This window comes from Lissotriton vulgaris, chromosome 2_2 (genome assembly GCF_964263255.1).
Source record: "Lissotriton vulgaris chromosome 2_2, aLisVul1.2, whole genome shotgun sequence".
In the NCBI taxonomy this organism is placed as follows: Eukaryota; Metazoa; Chordata; class Amphibia; order Caudata; family Salamandridae; genus Lissotriton; species Lissotriton vulgaris.
The window spans coordinates 321,018,846-321,035,139 of NC_141688.1; the positions used below are offsets into that span (position 1 = coordinate 321,018,846).

At 50.2% G+C, this 16,294-nt stretch overlaps 1 protein-coding gene and 1 long non-coding RNA gene across 4 annotated transcripts in view; both read right to left on the reverse strand.

Moving 5' to 3' along the window:
- LOC147729388 (uncharacterized) overlaps positions 1 to 16,294 on the reverse strand; it is a 421,174-nt gene that overhangs the window by 239,047 nt on the left and 165,833 nt on the right. The window lies entirely within an intron of this gene.
- LOC147729389 (uncharacterized) overlaps positions 1 to 16,294 on the reverse strand; it is a 223,942-nt gene that overhangs the window by 41,782 nt on the left and 165,866 nt on the right. The window contains exon 1 of one of the 3 annotated variants that reach the window (XM_086959696.1): positions 5,384 to 5,541. The exons of the other annotated variants lie outside the window; for them this stretch is intronic. The gene's annotated coding sequence lies outside the window, so the exon portion shown is untranslated. Of the gene's footprint in view, positions 1 to 5,383; positions 5,542 to 16,294 lie in introns of those variants that run through there. 3 annotated transcript variants of the gene reach the window in all.

The following is a 16,294-nucleotide window of genomic DNA, read 5'->3' on the forward strand; positions in this document are numbered from 1 at the left end:
CAGTGTGTGTCTGTGTGCGCATGCGTGAGTGAGGCTGTGAATGTGAGGCATGGGATCTGCACGGCGCCGTACGCGCCCTCGAGGGCAAATCGGAGACGCTCGTGCCTGTACTGTCTCACATTCATCCGAACACGCCAACAAAAGGTCCATCGCTACGCTATCGCTACGCTCGACCTAAAAAGTGCTGGGATTCTGTCTCGCATGTTGACTTCATTTTGATTCCAGCCATAAACTAGATTGCGATAGTTTCCCTTATCTATTAGAGTAGTAATAGTGCTATGTAATACATCGTGGCAAATGATTGCGCGAATGATTCCCCCCTTTTTTTATTGGACTTCAGGAGAAGTAACTATGGGCAAACAATGTATACGGGAAATCGTATGACAGCTACATGATGATCCATTGTGTCAAATATGCGAGATTAAGATCACAGACGTATTTAAGGCACGGCCTTTTCGCAAACAAGTATTGACTACAATTCCCAGAATTCAATGCATATTCCTCGCGTTCAAGTACCGCGAGGATACGTCCCTCTGCCCGGCAAAAAAATAACAAACCCCTCCCCCCTTTTTTTATTGGACTTCGGGAGAACTAACTATGGGCAATCAATGTAAACGGGAAATCGTATGACAGCTACATGATGATCCATTGTGTCAAATATGAGAGATTAAGATCACAGCCTTTTCGCAAACAAGTATTGACTACAATTCCCAGAATTCAATGCATATTCCTCGCGTTCAAGTACCGCGAGGATACGTCCCTCCGCACCGGCAACAAAATAACAAACAAGACGAGCAGAGCTCGGCCGAGACAACAGAGATAAACGCCAATGTCTAGAAAGTATGATACCGCTGGCTGCAGTCTTTAAGCATTTTAATCGTGTCCCTGTAACACTAAGTAGAGCCCACAACATTTGGCACCAGGTTAGACAGCAAAACAATAGCCGCGCTTTAAGGATTTACAAGCCCCGGAGGGAAATAGTTCTGCCGTTCGCTTGCCTATAATACGGCGTCGCCTGTAATTCGTTAAGAGTTTATATCAGTAGCACGAAGAAAAAGATACATTCCCCCATCCAGGACCTCGCAACGCTAAGCAGAGCCCAAAACAATACGCGGAGCTTTAAACACTCACTAGCTCCGGATTAAAATAGCTTTGCCGACTGCGTAGACACAACACGGCGTTTCCGCTAATACATAAGGCATTTGCTTGAGCAGTATGTGTTCATTATTACCACACTCGACATTTTTGGACAATTAGAAAGTTTGAGTTTAAGGACAAAATATCAAGACCAAAAGAAGCAAATTCTGCCATATTATGCTCAGCCCGGTTACTGGAAAGCAATAGAGTTTGTTGTTCTATAAATAATACCAGCTTATAAACAGACAATACTTTCAGCACCTTAAGCAAGATTCATTGCCGCCATGGCACGATAGAACGTCCCCATTCCAATGCAGAATAATACCATCAAAAATTAAGCATAATACATTTGGTCCCTTTTTCATTTTCAGAAACCCGGCTTACTCTACATAGAGAGAATTCTGCACAGAAGAGCATTCGAGCTAAACAGGTACGAAGCTGCAACCTTAACTGTTCTCAATTACTGCAACCGCTTTTGACATCTTGGTTACTGATAGAACCAATCCTCACTTTTCAGAAAATCCGCACACTGACAACAACAACATTGGGAAGACTACCCAGATTCAGGCGCTCTGCGCCTGGACGGTTTGAAGTAAGCAACTTCGGTTTTTCAGACCAGTAATGTATGCCATGACATATTTAAGACGGAGACTGTGACAAGTGTATTTAATGTCATTTTTGTTTATGGATAAGACATGAAAAAAAATCCGTGAGAATCTGCCGAATGGTTGAAAAGGTAAGAAGTCTCAAGCTGCAGTCCTAGATAGATATTGGAGTATTAAGCCACAAAACAGCATAGTAGGAAACTGTCAATCATGTTTTTCAGAGACACTTGGTCCTGAGGAGAATCCCTTGAATAAAGGGATTTGAAACACGTCGACCACGTTTTTTTAGGCCAATGAAGCCAAATCATCATTTCAAGAAGTGTATGGTTTCGTTGAATCACGGATGGCCTATTTTGAAATTTGAAATGTATTAGTCTTTGTATTTTTTTAAAAATGTTTTGTTATATTTGCATTAAAAAAGATTTGTTGTTGGTACCCCAGGGTGGGTTTAGAGTGAATGAAAGAAAGATGTATTTATGAATGTGGTAATGAGTCCAAACACAAGTATGAATGTGACACTATATGTGAGTATGAAACAGAGAAAGCTGATGTAACATTGTTGAAAAAGGAACACTAATTAGATTCCAAAAAGGGTGACATTTTCTGTGGGGAATTTTGTATAATTTGTATTGAGTATGGTAATTTTGTAATGAGTTGAATTTTCAAAAGAGAAAAAAAAAATTGATCATTGAAAAAATAAATAGATTAATTCAAACTGAAAGAGTGGTTAAGAGGGACTGGTTTTATTCTTTTTCCTCGTTCTGAAGTGGAAAAACAAGTGGCAGTATTGGCGGCTGTAGTTGTTTATTGTTATCTGGAACTACAGCCCTTTAAATATACCTTGTTTCAAGAGGAATAAAGAGTGGGCTCCCTGCAAGCTGCAGGTTAAAAGAGCTCACCTGCATCAACTTCACCAAGAGTCTCATGCCTGGAGTGAATCCAGTGGACTTTTGAGGGTGTTGTCCAGGTGCATTGAGGGAATTGTGGTCCTAACCTTTCAAGGACCATTTTTGACATTCCAGACCCTTGGGTTGTGTTTTGGACACTTTGGACCATCAAGAGGAACTTCGGGAAGAAGATCCAGACATTTGGGAAAGTTTGGTGAACTTTTGTGAAAAAGCTCCATAGGGAGACTGGACTCTCGCAGAAAGGCAATCCGGCGAGCCCTCACTGAATCCGGCCTGCTGGAGGAGGTTGCACAACGTCTGGTGAGAAATCCTCCAGAAAATGTTCTAAGTGTAAAGGTAAACTCTTGACAGGGTCTCCTGCTTTGTGTATCCACCAGGGATCGATGTCGCTGCCCTCACACTTTGACCTTGTCCCAGTCAGAGGCGAACAAATGTCCAGAAGTGACTCTATTGGTTCCTAAGCACTAAAAGGTGTTTAATCTTTAAAAAATCATATCTCTGGTTCCCTACATTGGATTTTTTTGTTTTGATGTTATTTAAAAGATAAACATATTTACTATTTTCATAAATTGGTGTTGGATTTTTATTGAGGGTTGTGTCTTAATTATTTAGTGAATTGGTGTTTTTAAATGCTTTACATACCTGTCTCTGAAGTTAAGCCTGCCTGTTCACAGCCAAGCTACCAAGGGTTGAGCATGGGAATACTTTTATGAGCCCTATTCTGAGCCCTATATTGTGTCTGTCGTATTATTGTCAGTGGTAGATATATATTGACCACAACTAATAACCCATTTTCCAACAATGGGCCTCACCTCTCCTGCCTGCCCTGGACAGACCTCCTCTTCTCTGCACTCCCCTCCGAGTTGACCAATCTCACCTCCTCTGCACCCCTGCACAGGCCACACCACCTTCGCAACCCTACTGGACAGGCCGCATGCCCTTTGCATCCACCCTAGACACGCCCTACCTCCTCTAAACACCCGCAAGCACAGGACAGGCCTCCCATCTTCTTCATCTCCTGAACAATGCTAACCTCCTTTGCACCTCATTGGATAGGCCCTACCTCCTCTGCACTCCCCTGAACAGGACGGGCCTCACCTCCTCTGCATCTTCTGAACAGGCCTCACCTCCTCTGCACCCCCTGGACAGGCCTCACCTCCTCTGCACCACTCAGGACAGGCCTCTCCTCCTCTGCAACCCTGGACAGGCCTCTCTTCCTCTCCACCCCTCTGGACAGGCCTTGCCTCCTCTGCACCCATGGACAGGCCTCTCCTCCTCTGCACCCCTGAACAGTCCTCACCTCCTCTGAACCCCTGGACAGGCCTCACCTCCTCTGCACCCCTGGACAGGCCTCTCCTCCTCTGCACCCCTGGACAGGCCTCTCCTCCTCTTCCCCCTGGACAGGTCTCACCTCCTCTGCACCCCTGGACAGGCCTCTCCTCGTCTGTACCCCAGGACAGGCCTCTCCTCCTCTTCCCCCTGGACAGGTCTCACCTCCTCTGCATCCACGGACAGGCCTCTCCTCCTCTGCACTCCCTGGACAGGCCTCTCTTCCTCTGCACTCCCTGGACAGGTCTCTTCTCCTCTGCACCCCTGGACAGGCCTCTCCTCCTCTGCACCCCTGGAAAGGCCCCAACTACTCTACCCCTGGACAGGCCTCACCTCCTCTGCACCCCTGGAAAGGCCTCTCCTCCTCTGCACCCCTGGACAGGCCTCGCCTCCACTGCACCCCTGGACAGGCCTCACCTCCTCTGCACCATTGGGCAGGCCTCAGCTCCTCTGCACCCCTGGACAGGCCTCTCCTCCTCTGCACCCCTGGACAGGCCTCTCCTCCTCTGCTTCCTGGACAGGTCTTACCTCCTCTGCATCCACAGACAGGTCTTCCCTCCTCTGCATCCACAGACAGGCCTCTCCTCCTCTGCACTCCCTGGACAGGCCTCTCCTCCTCTGCTCTCCCTGGACAGGCCTCTCCTCCTCCGTACCCCTGGACAGGCATCTCCTCCTCTGTACCCCTCAGGACAGGCCTCTCCTCCTCTGCACCCCTGGACAGGCCTCTCCCCGTCTGCACCCCTGGACAGGCCTCACCTCCTCTGTACCCCTGGACAGGCCTCTCCTCCTCTTCCCCCTGGACAGGCCTCTCCTCGTCTGCACCCCTGGACAGGCCCCTCCCCCTCTTCCCCCTCGTCAGGTCTCACCTCCTCTGCATCCACGGACAGGCCTCTCCTCCTCTGCACCCCTGGACAGGTCTCTCTTCCTCTGCACCCCTGGACAGGCCTCACCTCCTCTACCCCTCCTAGGGACAGGCCTCACCTCCTCTGCCCCTCCTCTGGACAGGCCTCACCTCCTCTGCCTCTCCTCTGGACAGGCCTCTCCTCCTCTACCTCTCCTCTGGACAGGCCTCTCTCCTCCTCTGCGCCCCCTGGACAGGCCTCACCTCCTCTGCCCCTCCCCTGGACAGGCCCCTCCTCTGCCCCTCCTCTGGACAGGCCTCTCCTCCTCTGCCCCTCCACCTGGACAGGCCTCTCCTCCTCTGCACCCCAGGACAGGCCTCACCTCCTCTGCCTCTCCTCTGGACAGGCCTCTCCTCCTCTGCCCCTCCTCTGGACAGACCTCTCCTCCTCTGCACCCCAGGACAGGCCTCTCCTCCTCTGCCTCTCCTCTGGACAGGCCTCTCCTCCTCTGCCCCTCCTCTGGACAGGCCCCTCCTCCTCTGCACCCCAGGACAGGCCTCACCTCCTCTGCCTCTCCTCTGGACAGGCCTCTCCTCCTCTGCCCCTCCTCTGGACAGACCTCTCCTCCTCTGCACCCCAGGACAGGCCTCTCCTCCTCTGCCCCTCCTCTGGACAGGCCTCTCCTCCTCTGCACCCCAAGACAGGCCTCACCTCCTCTGCACCCCAGGACAGGCCTCTCCTCCTCTGCCCCTCCTCTGGACCGGCCTCTCCTCCTCTGCTCCTCCTCTGGAAAGGCCTCTCCTCCTCTGCCCTCCTCTGGACAGGCCTCTCGGTGAAGGATTCTCATTAAGGACAGAGGAGAGGAGCCCAGAGTTCATTCCACCCCATACAGCGCCTCTGACTCCGCCCTGAGCCTCGGGGCGCTATGCACAGGCCCTGAAGAGAGACACTGCTCCCCTGGACATGCCCAGAGGCGCCCCCCGGGGCAGGACTGTGGCTCGGACCGAGGCGCTTTAATACCACACCCCAGACTCGAGGCGCTACACACGAGAATGAGGGAAGTCTGGATCCATTTCCATCTTTCAGCCCCGGGGCCTGGCTCCGGTGATGCTGCCCCCCCCCCCCACCCTCAATGATCCGTTCCCCCAAAAGTGACCTTTAACCCTGAAGTGTCCTCTCTGGTGGGGGCAGATCTCTGGGGTATTTCTGGCTTGTGCTGATGATCGTGTCTTGTGCAGCTGACACTGCCCCCCCCTCCCCATGTACCCCACTCCTGAAGTCTGTCCCTCTGGGGGTGATACTGTGTGTCTCTTCTTGTGTTAATAAACGTTTAATTCGAGGCGCCTCGACTCCCCCGGCCTCCTTCAGCTTTACAAACATCCTACAATAAATACAGAATAAACCCCTCCCTGGGGGACTGCTGCTGCCTCTCCTGGTGGGGTTGGGGGAGGAGTTAGATGGATGGATGGAAAGAGAGGAAGAGGATGGGGGAGACTGGGACATCTTAAGGATTTTGGGGGCCCTGGATGAACATTTAGGGGCCCCTGCTCAGACCAGTTGTGAATTCATGATCCAATCAGATTGCTCCAGACTATAAAGTGTGTCCAATGGTGGCTCAGCTGCAGCTCACTGGTCACTGCTCAATTCCTGCCACCCACCTGTAAAACAAATATATGAAAACAAACTGTTTAAAAACCATTCAAGGTCATCAGGGCAGGGCAGTGTGGAGAACAGAGCCAGGTCTATCAGGGGCCTCTGAAAGGCTGGGGCCCGGGGCCAGAGCCCACTTTGCCAAGGCCACTCTGGGAGGAGGGAGAGGGAGAAACAGGGGGAGATGAGAAAGCGATCAGAGGGAGAGGAAAGAAGTGGAGATGGATGGATGGATGGATGGGTGGGTGGATTTCTCAGTGGGTGGATGGATAGACGGATGGATGGGTGGGTGGATGGACAGATGGATGGATGGATGTGTGGGTTGATGGATGGATGGATGTGTGGGTGGATGGATTTATAGATAGGTGGATGGCTGGATGGCTGATCTGTGGGTGGATGGCTGGACAGATGGGCGGGTGGAAGGGTGGATGGATAGACCGATGGATGGGTGGGTGGATGGACAGATGGATGGATGGATGTGTGGGTGGATGGATGGGATGGATCTGTGGGTAGATGGTTAGAGGGATTGGTGGGATTGATGGATGGATATGTGGGTTGATGGATGGATGGATGTGTGGGTGGATGGATTTACAGATGGGTGGATGGCTGGATGGGTGGATGGCTGGATGGGTGGATGGCTGGATCTGTGGGTGGATAGCTGAACAGATGGGCGGGTGGATGGATAGATGGATGGATAGATTGGTGGGTGGGTGGAGGATGGCCAGATGGATGTTTTGGATGAATAGATGAATGGATGGATGTTTAAAGGATGGGTGAGGGGATAGATGTGTGGGTGGATGGATGGGTAGATGGGTGGGTGGATAGATAAATGAATGGATGATGGATGGATGGATAGGTGAGTGGATGGGTGGGTTGATAAATGGTTAGATGGATAGATGGATGGGTGGGTGGATGGATAGATGGATAGGTAGATGGATGGATGGGTATATGGATGGATGGGTAGATGGAGGAGGGGGGAGGGGCCCCTCTGCTGCTCCTTGTGGGAGGGGCCCCTCTGCTTCTCCTGGTGGGAGGGGCCCCTCTGCTTCTTGTGGGAGGGGCCCCTCTGCTTCTCCCTGTGGGAGGGGCCCCTCTCTTTCTCCGTGTGGGAGGGGCCCCTCTGCTGCTTCTTGTGGGAGGGGTCCCTCTGCTCTCCTGGTGGGAAGGGCCCCTCTGCATCTCCCTGTGGGAGGGGCCCCTTTGCTTCTCCTTGTGGGAGGTGCCCCCCTGCTTCTCCTGGTGGGAGGGGCCCCTGTGCTCTCCTTGTGGGGTTGGGGGAGGAGTTATGGATAGATGGAAGAGAGGAAGAGGATGGGGGAGACTGGGACATCTTAAGGATTTTGGGGGCCCTGGATGAACATTTAGGGGCCCCTGCTCAGACCAGTTGTGAATTAATGATCCAATCAGATTGCTCCAGACTATAAAGTGTGTCCAATGGCTCAGCTGCAGCTCACTGGTCACTGCTCAATTCCTGCCACCCACCTGTAAAACAAATATATGAAAAAAAACTGTTTAAAAACCATTCAAGGTCATCAGGGCAGGGCAGTGTGGAGAACAGAGCCAGGTCCATCAGATGGATGGATGGATTGGTGGGTGGGTGGGTGGGTGGGTGGGTGGGTGGATGGCAGATGGATGTTTTGGGTGAATAGATGAATGGATGGATGTTTAATGGATGGGTGAGTGGATAGATGTGTGGGTGGATGGATGGGTAGATGGGTGGGTGGATGGATAAATGAATGGATGCTGGATGGATGGATAGGTGAGTGGATGGATGGGTGGGTTGATGGATGGTTAGATGGATAGATGGATGGGTGGGTGGATGGATAGATGGATAGGTAGATGGATGGATGGGTAGATGGATGGATGGGTAGTTGGATCTGTGGGTGGATGGATAGATGAATGGATGGTGGATGAATGGATAGGTGGGTGGATGGCTGAGTGAGTGGATGGATGGTTAAATGGATGGATGGGTGGATGTGTGGGTTGATTTATGGGTAGATGGATGGATGGTTGGATGGATTGATGGATGGGTAGGATGGTGGATTGGTAGATGGGTAGATGGATGGATGGGTAGATGGATGGATGGATAGATGGATGGATGGGTAGCTGGATGAATGGATGTGTCGGTGGCTGGATGGATGGGTGGATTGATGGATGGACGGATGTGTGGGTGTATGTGTGGGTGGATGGGTAGATGGATGGATGGGCAGATGGCTGTTTTGGGTGGATGCAGGGCCGGACTGGCCATAGCGAGCACCGGGCATTTCCCCGGTAGGCCGCTAGGTTGGGGGCCGGTTTTGGGCACCTTGGGGGCCGTTTTTGTTACCGGGGGTCGGCAATGTCGGTCCCCGGTGACAAAATCGTCCGAAACCGGCTGTCGCAAACTGCTCACCTGTACTCCCCCTGACCCCAGGGGGGGCCAGCTGAGCAGTTTGCCAGGGCCGGTTTCTGTTCTCAGTCCCGCTCTGGGTGGATGGATAGATGAATGGATGGATAGTGGATGGATTGGTGGGTGGATGGATGTGTGGGTGGATGGATGGTAGATGGATGGGTGGTTGGATGGATAGATGAATGGATGGTGGATGGATGTGTGGGTAGATGTATGGGTGGATTGATGATTAGATGGATGCATGGATGGGTGGGTGGATGTGTGTGTGGATTTATGGGTAGATGGATGGGTCGGTGGGATGAATGAGTTGATGGGTAGATGGATGGATGGGTGGATGGATGGGTGGATGGATGTATAGATGGATGGATAGGTGGGTGGGTGGAAAGAGAGAGAGAGATTGCACATGAAGGTGAAAAGAACATTTTTGCCAGGGTTGCTGCTGGATGGATAAGTAGATGGATAGATGGATGGATGGGTGGCGGGATGGATGGATGTGTCGGTGGCTGGATGGATGAGTGGATTGATGGATGGACGAATGTGTTGGTGTGCATGTGTAGGTGGATGAATAGATGCATGGATGGGCAGATGGCTGTTTTGGGTGGATGGAAGATGAATGGATGGATGGTGGATGGATGGGTGGGTCGATGGATGTGTGGGTGGATGGATGGTAGATGGATGGGTGATTGGATGGATAGATGAATGGATGGTGGATGGATGTGTGGGTAGATGGAGGGGAAGATGGATGGATGGATTGATGATTAGATGGATGCATGGATGGGTGGGTGGATGTGTGTGTGGATTGATGGGTAGATGGATGGGTAGATGGATGGATGGGTTCGGTGGGATAAATGGGTGGATGGGTAGATGGCTGGATGGATGGGTGGATGGATGTATAGATGGATGGATAGGTGGGTGGGTGGAAAGAGAGAGAGAGATTGCACATGAAGGTGAAGAGAACATTTTTGCCAGGGTCGTTGCTGGTTCCCAGTCCCGCCCGGGTAGCAAGGACCGCGCGGAGGCAGGAGCCGCTGGTACCACAGAGTCCTGTATCACTCCCACTGGAGCGGGGGTGTCACTTCTTCTTGTCCTAATCATCCCCCTCCTTTCTATTCCCCCTTTTCAGCAGAAGTAATGTCCAGGTGTTACTGCACGGTCCTGCTGCTGCCCTGCGCTGTACACTGCTACATCTGGTGCTTAATTTGTAAAAGAATGAGAGCCGGGCCCAAAGTTGCGCTCAGAAGCCCACAGCCGGCGCTATTGAATGCCGGGGGCTGAATACCAAGGCTGCGTGGTCTTGATTTTACCTCATGGCTCTTTAATCCACCCCCAGACACTCCGGCTCCTTTATCTCACTCTTGATTCCACCTCGTGGCTCTTTAATCCACCCCAGACACTCCGACTCCTTTTTCTGACTTTTGATTCAACCTCATGGCTCTTTAGTCCACCCCCAGACACTCTCAGCTCCTTTATCACACTCTTGATTCCACCTCTTGGCTCTTTAATCCACCCCCAGACACTCCCGGCTCCTATATCTCACTCTTGATTCCACCTCATGGCTCTTTAGTCCACCCCCAAATACTCCTGGCTTCTTTATCTCACTCTTGATTCGACCTCATGGCTCTTTAGTCCACCCCAGACACTCTCTGCTCCTTTATCTAACTCCTGATGGTCCCTGCTTTCTCCCTTTGTCACTTTTTTCATCTTTCTTCCCCCTCGTGTGTTTTTCACTCGTTATGGGTCAAATTCTGATGAGAAAAAATCAGTGCCGGCCCCCAAAAAGAGAGTGCTGATGGGCCCCATCTGCGACCACCGGCTGAAATCAAGCGCTAATCAACATCTTACCCCTTGGTTGACAAATAAAAGAATTTAGGGCCATTGGTGGTCTCATGATCCTACGGGAGGGGAGTAATCTGATCTAGCTCACTGTGATCTCATGACCCTGCGGGTGGGGCGGGGGTAATCTGGTCTGGCTCACGGTGGTCTCATGATCCTACTGGTGGAGGGGTAATCTGGTCTGGCTCATGGTGGTCTCATGATCCTATGGGTGGTCTGACTCATGGTGGTCTCATGATCCTACAGGTGGGGGGGTAATCTGGTCTGGCTCATGGTGGTCTCATGATCCTACTGGTGGAGGGCAATCTGGTCTGGCACATGGTGGTCTCATGATCCTACGGGTGGGGTAATCTGGTCTGGCTCATGGTGGTCTCATGATCCTACAGGTGGGGGGGGGTAATCTGGTCGGGCCCATGGTGGTCTCATGATCCTATGGGAGGGGGGTAATGTGGTCTGGCTCATGGTGGTCTCATGAGCCTACGGGAGGGGGGTAATCTGATCTAGCTCACTATGATCTCATGACCCTGCGGGTGGGGGGGGGGGGTAATCTGGTCTGGCTCACGGTGGTCTCATGATCCTACTGGTGGAGGGGTAATCTGGTCTAGCTCATGGTGGTCTCATGATCCTACGGGTGGGGTAATCTGGTCTGGCTCATGGTGGTCTCATGATCCTACGGGTGGGGGGGTAATCTGGTCTGGCTCATGGTGGTCTCATGATCCTATGGGTGGTCTGGCTCATGGTGGTCTCATGATCCTACAGGTGGGGGGTAATCTGGTCTGGATCATGGTGGTCTCATGATCCTACGGGTCGGAGGGTAATCTGGTCTGGCTCATGGTGGTCTCATGATCCTGCGGGTGGTCTGGCTCATGGTGGTCTCATGATCCTACGGGTGGTCTGGCTCATGGTGATCTCATGATGCTACGGGTGGTCTGGCTCATGGTGGTCTCATCATCCTTTGGGTGGTCTGGCTCATGGTGGTCTCATGATCCTACTGGTGGGGGGGTAATCTGGTCTGGCTCATGGTGGTCTCATGATCCTATGGGTGGTCTGGCTCATGGTGGTCTCATGATCCTACGGGTGGTCTGGCTCATGGTGGTCTCATGATCTTATGGGTGGTCTGGCTTCTTCCAAACAACTTGTGTCGGTGTAAATGTGGCTAAAGAATGTGATCTCTTCTTTTTCTAGTTCACGCTTGACTGGATTCAATCTATCCAACGCCACCCTGCTGGTGGTCTCTCCTCCTCACTTTGGAAACAAAGCCTAAACTCTAATTAGTTGTGTGGGTGCATTTCGGGTCTGAGTGCCGCACGAATCAAAGCCCAGTGTTTAAAAGTAACGGCGTGAATTTCTGGAACCGTCCTTAGCCTTGTTCGTCTCTCCTCTCAACGTGTACGCAAAGTGTGCCCACTTTGCGTACACGTTTAATTAGAGTGTCTATTGTGACCTGTGTCAACCCATCAACACTAAGGGATTGCGTCCCATAATAATAAGAGAGTGTTGGTCCTGAGGAGAACCCCGCAATTGGGGGTTCGAAACGCGTCGACCTGGTTTGATGCCTATTGTCAAATAGAATTAATAGGAGAGTGTGTTTGCATAACAAGGCTTTGTTTCCAAAGGATTGGTCTGATCAAATAAGACTGCTGACTATAAAATAAAAAGTGTAATACCATCTATATGGACAGATAATCCATCACTGACAATAGGTTTAAAAGATTGTTTTTGCTTTGGTATATTTGTATGTATGAGCGAAGAATGAATGCATTGGCCAGAATGTGGGTTGGATGTGTTGTAAAACTTTAAATGTACTGTATATTGAAGTTCTCTTGTATTGCATTGTATTGTTTATATCTGTTTGTACATGCATAAAAAGTTAGTGATATATGTATAAGTAATAATGTTCCACTAGTGAAAAAATGAATCAATAAACTAGTGACGTGAATCACAAACGGACCGTTACGTTTTATTCATAAAGGTCAGTACAAATATTTCAAAGTAGTCTCCAGTATTGGCAGTTGTGTTGTTCTATTGGGCTTAGCCTTACTGGGTCAGAGCCACGACCCTGTGTTGTTCTTCTTAGTCAATAAACTTTTGCCATCAAGTACCACACCTGCAGGAATGCTCAGTGGGTTGTGCGCAGCTAGATTTAACATGGACTTCTGTAGAAGTGTGTCCCTCCAGAAGGCCGAGTAGATCATACAGTGGGGGTCAAGAAAGGTTTATTTAAGTATCACAGCTGCAGAGACCCCATCCCTCATCAAGCTAAGACCAACGGACAAATGTCTCTATTCCAGCCCAACGCCTAGCAAATATCCCCACATTCTAGAATATCATGACACAGGACGTCACACCTTCTCCCCCGTAAATATTCTAAACTTAAAGAAAATAAAAGGAAACTTAACTATGAATGCAAAGAATACAAAAAACATAATAGAGAATGCAGTTACGATCTTTGAAGAACTCAACAAAGCGATTTTATAGGCAAAGAGAATACTGGGGTGCATGGTGGGAAAAGTGCTCACTTTAAGAAACACAATCTGGCAAACAACGGGGAATACATTTCAAGCAAAGTGGCCTAGAGTCCCTTTCCCGTGCAACAGGCTCTTCCGAATAATGCCTACCAGTTGCGGTGCTAATATCAAAACTAGCACAAGCCTGACACTTTGCCACTCGACTTAGATTCCAAATTCTACAGTCACTGGTCTTTATTGCATTTTTGAAAACCTTGATAACCTTAAACGGAGGACTGAATTTGGATCTGCCTCTGCCTTTCCTTGGAAACTTAATCTTTACCCTGTCTCCCACATCGACCACTGTTCTCTTCACGGCCCTCCTTTTATCATACAAGATCTTTCTTTTTTTCATCAACCCCTTTCTCTCATTCCAGCCCTCCATACTGGCCACCTTTTCATCCACTAAGGTTCTTTTGGTCATTACCCACAACGGAGTGACCTCCATGTTGGGGACCCTTCCTTTAAATAAACGAAATAGAGTTTCACCAGAGGATGAACAAGAAGTGAACCTATACTCGCTAACCTTCTTCCTCATGGCCAACTCCCAACTTTCACCACAGGCAACAGCTTGTTGCAGAGTCTCTTTAAGAACCTTTACAAACCTTTCCACCGCACCATTGCTTTGTGGATGGTACAGGGACGCCTACTTATGCTTGATGCCCCTGGAACTCCGAAACGCCTCCATGACTAAGGACGTGAACTGAACACCTTAGTCTGACAAGAGTGTTACCTGGAAATCCTCACGTTCAAATAACTCTTCTAGAAACTCAATCACTACACCAGACTCAACGGAATTAACCACCTTCATATCAGGCCAATGGGAAAACATATCAATACACACGATCCAATAGCGATCCCGAGTCTTCAACTTCACAGGTCCCAAAATATCTATAGAAGTGTCCACCATGGACCAGTGGCCTGTTCCCTAATAACCATGGGTTGTGTCCTGCACTTCAATATCATGTCACAACTCGCACATTCAGCGCATTCATGCACCAACCTCTCTACATGTACATCCATGTACATCCATGGCAGGCCACCAATATGCTTCCCTGATCCTTTTCTTTGTCTTGGCAATGCCCATGTGCGAGGTGTGAGCACTTTTTACTAACTTATCCCTTAGTGCAAGGGGTGCAACCAACTTATGACCACACCTGAGGAGACCATCCTCCACCGTCAGATCTTTCCTCACTCGCCAAAAGCCTTCGAGGACCTCTTCACAGTCCTTCTTCTCACATCAACCACCTGTTACCATGGTTAGGACTTTCTGCAAGTCTAAATCGATCATGTGATGTTCCCTCTACGCTTTCTCAGAAATTAACCCTTACTAATCACACACATTAATTCCTTCCTCCAGTTCTTCACCTCCAAACCACTCAACATCATCTGTCGTTTCACACTCCTCACCCCCGAGTCTTGACAGACAGTCTGCCAGGAACGTAGAGCCACAACCCACTTCCGTATCCCATGGGAGACAATGTCAATGCCTTTCTTGGAGACGACCTCCCTAAGAGGTTTGTGGTCAGTAAGAATTCTGATTCTTTTCCCGACAAAACCTTTCTCAGCTTGCACACCACCCAGGGCTAGAGACAAAAAGAATTGTTTTAACCTCCCCGTTAACCTTCTGCAAAATAACTGCTCCTAACCCTTTCAAGCTGGCATCAGTCATGAGATAAGATGCCTTTGTAGGGTCAAAACTTCTTAGACAAGGTGTTTCATTCAGATATTTCTTTTTTTTTTTAAAAAATTTTTTAAAACCTTTATTATAAAAGAGCACACAGCTATTCAGCCTAACATCCCGGAGGCAAGGCAGCATAGACTCAGGAGAAAAATAGTGCAAGGCGATTTGCATCAGTACATTGCAGGTTGTTTTTTATTTTTTATCAAAAGAGAGAACTAAACCAAGAAAAGAAACGCCAAAGGGCGCGTAAGAGTGGCAATGGAACAACAGAGACGTATAGGAGTCGGCCAAAGGCAGAGGAGGACAGGTAGAGATTCGATAAAAAGAATGAATGGTAGGATGGGGGGGGGGGGAGGAAAGAGCAGGAGAATTACAAACAGTATAAAACAGTTGGTGTTACAGGTTAAGGTGATAGGCGTTCGTCCAGAGGGACAGGTTCCGGCGGCAAGCACACATCGCCCCTGTATGCATTCCATGCCCCCCACACTTTATTCCATGTCTGAGGCCTCCCCCTGGCAACATAAACCGTCTTTTTTCTGAACATGCACCAATCCATGTTGGCTTTCCATTGTACCACCAGGGGGGCCGTAGCAGCACCCCACTTTTGAGCAATATCACGCTTAGCAATCATATTGCCCAATGTCGCCCAACGAGTCTGCGCCGTGTTGTAATCAGTCGGTTCCCAGACGTTAAGGAGGCATCTCCGCTGCCAACACCACACCAGTCACCTCTCCCATAATCCGGTGCACTCTCGCCCAGTAAGGGGCAATGACGGGGCATTCCCACAGAATATGTATGAAGGTTGCGAGAGCCCCACAACCACGACGACAAAGGCCATCGGGCGAGAATCCCATATGCAAGAGCCGAGGGCCGGTGACATACACCCGGTGAAGGATTTTGAATTGCACCAGTCGGAGACGTGAGGAGATAGCGACCTCCTTAGGGGAGGACACTGCACTCTGCCAGTCCTCATCGTCAAGTTGCAGGCCGTCCGCCATCCACTGATCTCGCAAGCGCAGGAGGAGATCAGTTCGAACATTAATCAGTTTTTTGTAGGACAGAGAAATAGCACTGTCAGGCATATGGCCATCCAGAATCCTGTCCTCCAAGGGGGAGCTTTCGGGGATCTCACCCTCCGTCTGCCTGGCAGAGATCAATGCGTGTCTCAGCTGGGCGTAGCGGAAAAACTCCGAACCGCCCAGATGATATTCGGCCTGCAGTTGAGGAAAGGTCTTAACTTCGCCCTTAATAACCATGTCGTCCACCCTGGAGATTCCTATGAGATCCCATTTGTCAAAGCCCTTGGTGTGCCATAGCCTGCCCAAGATATCAGAGTCGTATAGCGGAGTAAACCTAGTCAGTCTGCCCTGCCAACCCTGCGCTTTAGTAATCGTCCGTCAAATGTGAACC